This window comes from Corvus cornix, chromosome 1, assembly GCF_000738735.6.
Source record: "Corvus cornix cornix isolate S_Up_H32 chromosome 1, ASM73873v5, whole genome shotgun sequence".
Lineage (NCBI taxonomy): Eukaryota > Metazoa > Chordata > Aves > Passeriformes > Corvidae > Corvus > Corvus cornix.
Window position 1 is genome coordinate 25,010,188 of NC_046332.1, and position 6,471 is coordinate 25,016,658.

Sequence of the window (6,471 nt, forward strand, 5' to 3'; positions counted from 1 at the left end):
TAAATATTTAAGTCATAGCCTCACAGCGTAGTTCAGCAATGGCTGGTTTGATCTGCTTGTATCTTTTAGTTTGGCAGGTTCTCCCTACTTATTGCTCTAGTTCGTGCTGTTCTAGTTGGTTCATCCATGTTTGTCTCTGCAGTGTTTATCTTCTTTTTTATTCTTACTACTTTTTAATGAGACACCTTTCCTGTCGTTGGTGTTTCAGGCAATACAGATGGAATCTACTGCAACTTCTTAAAGGTTTACACTGTTCTTTCCAGACCTTGAGTAATTTGTGACTCAAGGCCTTTATGATTTGGTAGATTTGGCTGGGTTGCATAGGTAAAGTTGCCTGAGAGAATTTCTACTTTGCATTGTGGTTTTATTATGCTCTGAAGTGACCATTTGTCTGATATTTGTAATTTTCCCCCGGTAAATATAATAGTTTCGAATTCTTTTGATCAATTCTCAGTAATTGCCAGTATTGTCACAGTGTTAGTGTAGCTGAGATGCTCTGATGTTACAAGCCAGGCAAGCTCTGTAGTCAGGACCCAACTCCCATGAGACTTACGGTTTAGATGGAATAAATGGACAAATTTTGAGACATATAAACCCTACTTCAGGCCTGAAAAGGACCTAGCAAATTTCAATCTTACTTTAACTTAATCTCTGAGTTTAATTTAATTATGTTAATCAGTCTCCTGTAAGGGATTTTGGAGTTTATTTTACTTTTCTGTGTTGATTAAATTTTCCAGGCTTTTATTGCACTAGAACATTGGGTCTCTCTTGTCAGCTCTCCGTGCCTCCCATTCTTGCTTTGCAGTGCTCCGCTGGGATTTCTCTTTCATATTACATTTTATGGCGATGTTTTCAGGAGTTTGTGTTTTCCATTGTATGACACAAACTTGCAATCAGAGATTTTAAACAAACTGCCAGTCATGTAGCTGCAACAGCATGAAGATCAATGTGGCTGCAAAATCATCAGAGAAGCTGTGTGAATATTCAGGCAGTCAGCCTGTGCAGGACTTTTAACTACTGAAGCAACACTTCTGGCAGGAAAACTGTGATGGCTCAGGTGGTTTATAGGGAGCTTGTTTTGGGAAGCTTCACCCTCAGCTCTGTCATTCAGTGTGCCCTGAATTTTGAGGTGAGGTCTCTGGGCAGATTTCAGTGGGTTTTTGTTGTTCTTTCAGGCCTATTTTTTTATATTCAGTGATTGTACTCATCTCTCCCTCTCTTTACTTTGTCAGTTTCTAAATATGTATTGTCAATGTCATGTCTGGAAGAGACACAACACTGGCAGTGATAAGCACTGATATCAGGAGCTGTGTTAGTCGCACACAGGCAGAGGAAGAATGTGAAGCAGAACACTCAGGAAAAATATTGCTTAAAATCAGACGTGAACTATTTTCACACTCTTATTTTTAGGATCTGAAAAGCCGGAGGTTTTTTTTTTTTCAATTATATACAGCCTCTGTGAATTACTAAGGTTACAAACGAACTGTGCACCAGTGAGTTAAGTGGAATGCTTGGACACTACAGGCATCTCTGACCTGAGGGCACTTACTATAAGGTGATGCCATATCTGTGGAGAGGTGAAATAATGCCTGGAACATGGGTGGGCAGACGCAGCCAGCAGCAGCACTTAAACAACATCAGCAACCCTGTGGCATGTTCCCTCTGTGCTGTTTAATATGCGACGAACAAAGGTCTGGTTGGTGACCCAGCCCTCCCTGTATTCAGAGGCTGAAAACTGCCTCATTATTGTTCATTATGTATTATTATTCTCATGCAGCCACATTATCATAGCTTCCCCTGAGAGCCAAGATGCTACTGTGGGCTCTGCACAGCTACACTGGTTCCTATACCTGAGCTAATTTGTTCATTGCTAACCTGACGTCTCTGCAGGACAGAGAGCTATTCCCCTTGTAAGGGAAGGTTCAAGCATTAGTTATAGCTGCTGTGTGAGAAGTACAACATACACTGTCTATTTTTGACAGGGACCTCGTTTGCTGGCCCTGCTGTGAGAACGTGTTAACTCATCCAGGGGAAATTGATTCCAAACTCAAGTAATGGTTGCAAGGGAGATACATGCAAAGAAATCAACTGTGGAGAGCAAGTGGAGAATTGAGGGAGAGAAAGTTGTATGCAAGAGTGGCAGCAAGAAAGAGGAAGTGTGGCAGGGGTTTTAAAGGCATTCCAAAGCTCAGCAGTAGTAATTAGTTTCTAGATAGCTTTGAGGTTAGGACATCCAAAATACTACCCATTCTGCCTTCAAATTAAACAGAAATGAGCCAATTCTAGTTTACAGCCAGTGCCCAGATCATTACAGTCGCTGCATCATTGTGAGTTGCCCACCATTTGAGATCTTGTTGTAGGATAGTGCAGTGCTAAGGTATGTGGAAAGGAGCGAATGTCTCAGTGCAATGAGGATGCTGACAGAAAACAGAAATAAAATGATGGCAGTGATTGTAGATTTTGCTTTACACATGAGCTGGTAAGCACTGATACACACAGTTCAGTTCAGGGATGACAGTGGAGGCAGTTAGCCTACTATTAGTTGCGGGAGACCATAGAATGGAGAAAGAAGGTAATATATTATAAGTGGTGGAAATTAACATAATGAAAAATAACACAATAAATATAAGGGAATGCTGAAAGTGAATACCAGCAAAAGGAAAGTACGTGGACATAGGATAGAAAATTTGAAGTATTAGAGTAGGTAGGATGTATAGAAATAAACTGGATAAATCTCTTGTAAACCAGGAGCAAATACAAATTCTGCAGGGACCCTCTAGACTTTGAAAGGTCAGTGTCTTTTCTGTTCCCAGCTCCTGGGATTCTGTGCATCAAGTCCATGTACAGAAGTGCCATCTCTTTGCTGTAATCCCCTTCTGCCGTTCTTCACAAAGAGCAAGGATGATGATGGCCCTCTGGTAATGTTAAGAGTAAGTTCAGTATGGGAAAGGACTCGTAATGCACCACAGGTGTGTGTGGAGAAGGAGATAACTGGAGATAACTGAAGCCCCTTGCTTCAAGAGCACATTCCCAAGTCTTTTGCATTCCCAACATGGCAACTATTGCCCTTACTAACAAGTAAATAGCGAACAGCTCTTTTCCAAGATTAGTATGTAGAGAAGAGCGTAGTCATAAGAACTAAAGTAGCAAGGTAGACTGACCCTTGCTACTGAAATAATCACATAGGATTGCCAATCAATGAAATCCAGAGATGGGACATAAATAGGTGTCATTTGGGAAGGTTCCACAAACAATATTTATTACTTGTTTCATTCTTGCTCCTACCCTTGTTCTTTCAGGGTTTCTGACACAGCTGTAACAATTCAGTTTTCCGAAGTTAGTGTGCCATTTTTACCTTCTGGAACATGGCGATATATTAGAGAGCTTGCTGATGGAAGTGTTCATAGAAGTAGTGTGCAATCAGAAAAAAAAATTAGGTTGGAAGGGTCCTCTGGAGGTCTCTAGTCCAATTCCCTGCTCAGAGCAGAGCTGACTTCCAAGCTGGATTAGGTTACTCAGGGCCTTGTTCAATTAAGTTTGGAAAATCTCCAAGGATGGATGGAGATGCCACAACCTGATTGAGTACTTAACAACTCTCCCTGTGAAGACTATAGCAATAAGATAGCAATAGAAGTAGACTGTGTAAGAGAATGTAAGAATATTTAATTAGAATATATAGGTGAAGATCATGGCAATAGGAGCTTTCTGTATGGGTGATAAGGTAGAACAAAAGAATAGCAATATACTTACAGCAACAGCAGGATTGCTCTGGCTTTGCCTTTGCTGGCAACAGTAATTGGACATTGCAGACTGGAGAACTTTGTTTGGGTTTCTTCATAGGTAGTTTTGATCACAGTGTCTCCAGGATTTTTCTTTTCTGAAAAGCTTTCTTTAGATCCTTAGCTGACTTTGCTGATTCCCTTAGCCTTCCTCCTGTGGAAGCCTGCATTCCTTTCATGTGGTAGTGACATGCAGAGCATGTCTGAACAGTGAGAGAAATGAACTGCTGTGGAGAGGTGTCATCTCCAGTGCCAGTCAGCACCACTGCTATATTCTTACCATCCCAGTGAGCAAAAGTCACCAAGCTGCAGGACTGCAACATGGAAAGATGATGACACAAGAGCATCTTGATAACACAGTGTCAGCCTTAGAACTAGGCAAAGCAGAAAATATATGGGTTTGGATAGGAAGACGCAGGGGATGCTTTGCACAGCCTCCTTGGTGTCACTACCTGTTGCTCTAGTATTTTTTAACCTGTCCCTCTAATGAGTTTCAAAGGCCTGGGAGGCACAGGCAGGATCAGCCACAGAATGAAACATCAGTCAGTGCTTGGTTTAACAACAGAACTATGGCTGTGCTAGTGACTGACAAGTCTTGTTTACTCAGACTAAGCCCCCACTCTGCAAATAATAGTCTCCTGCCCAGGGTAGGCAGCTTTGTGTGTGGATAGACCTGGGGTCAGAGGCTGTATTCCAAGCATGTAACTTGGGCTAACTCTGAGCTGAAAACAGACCTTAAAAGACAGCAGTTCAGCTCCCAGGTACAAGCTACTTCATTGCCCTCTGCATCCACAGTCCAAGCCTACACGCAACCTTTGCTTCCTGGCCAAAAAGGTGTGCGATTTGTAAGCTGCTTGGGTAGCAATGCTGTAAAAAATTCACTGGTTTATGCACGGATTTCCTGCAGTCCCCAGCATGCTGGCTGCACATGGGAATGTCCTGGGATCTGGAAATGAAGTGTGTGAAGGTGTGCCAGAGTTTGTTTGGACTATGCCAAAAATCCATGTGGACTGTTACAAACAAAACATATGCAGTCCATGTACTTTAAAATCTATGTGCTCACATACAAGCTTTGTGTCTCAGGCATTCTCATCTGTGTAGCAAGAGATGGATTCTGATGACAGAACAGGGAACAAAAGGAAAGATGGCCAAGCTTGGAGTGACAAGATGCTCTGTTTACTCTTCATGAAAAAACACACTTTTAAATGGCTTCATTTTCCTTCCATTTACAATGGAATAGATCGGTTCAGCCCTTTGCTGTACCTCTACAACTTTAACTAAGGTCCATTTAGTCATGTGCTATTGGTTTCGATCAGATTAGACTTCAGCCAGTGCATTTTGACCACATTGATTATAGACGTGTAGTTTACAGCAGCAATACCATCTGCCCGTCCTGTGGCGTGGAGATTTGTAGTCCCGGTAATCCAAAACGCACCAGGGCTGCCAGAGCTGCGGGGTTATCAGTGTGACCCCGTGGTTCACCTGCAGAGCTCAGTTCCCCGGCCGGCTGCCACCGGGCGCCTCTTGCTGCCCCTTGGCTGGTCCAGGGCATGCCTTCCGCGCCCACCACCTCCTGGGAGGGGCTTTTCTGGAGGAGGGGTGGGGTAAGGATTTGTTTTCTTTCTTTCTGGCCCGTTTAACTTCTGTTTTTATTCTAATTGCGGTTTTTCTTCCCCGCTCTGCTCCTCGCCCCGGGCCGGGCCGGGCCGCTGCTGCCCCCCGCCGGCGGCCGCAGGTAATGGCGGCAGGTCGGGCCCTGCCCCCGGCCGGGCGTGCCGCCCTTATATAAGGCCTTTATGTAAGCGGCTGGCCCGCTCTGCCCCTCCTCGCCCCCCGCGGGAACGGCGCTTTCCGTGCTGCACCATCGGGTTAAGGATGGAGAGGCCGGCGCAGCCCTCAAACCCCGTCCCGGGTGGGACGCAGGAGGGCAGAGGCGCGCGGGGACAAGGGGCTCCCGCCGTGGCCCCTCATGAGGAGAGTCCCGCCCTGTGGAAAGGGATCCGCCGGCAGGCGGAAGGCAGGACCTGCTCCCCGGGTGCCGGGCACTGCTCGCGCCTCGCGGTGTCGGCAGGAGATAACGCGTTCCACTGGGATGGCTCCAGCCTGCCCGGCTCCCGCTGCTCTCCCGCAAGAGTGACCAGGGTTCTCCCCCCGGCGTGCGGCGGGAGCAGCCGGATGTTTGCCGGGGTGCCCCAGCCGCATCCCGGGCCAGGGCAGCAGTGTCCCCGGCCGGAGGCTGCCTCCCGAGCCTCGGGAGCACAGAGGCAGCACCTGCACCTGAGTAACGGAGGGGGAGCAGTGAGACAGGTGCTCGCCGCCCTGTTCAGAATGCTCACTGTGTGATTCAAAACCTGACACTTCACCCGGTGCCTCGTCTTCCCCGTCCGTGAAACTAAGGGAGTGACTAAGTACCTGCTTGGTGTACCACTGAGCTTTAATTCCTTGGAGGTCCTGGACGGAAGGAGGTGTTTAGAGTTCGTGTGCACAGTACCCACAGACAGTTGTTTGAGGTTCTGAGTCTTAATGCTTTACTTAGATGACCTCTGCATCTCAAAATTGCCTCAGTGCTTTTCCCTACAAAACAAGTCTCTGCACTGATTCGTTTTGAACTGGAAACTTGCATATTTGTTTGCTTTTCAGACAATTCTATTATATTTCTGTATAACTCTCTCTATTCAGAATGCTACAGCCT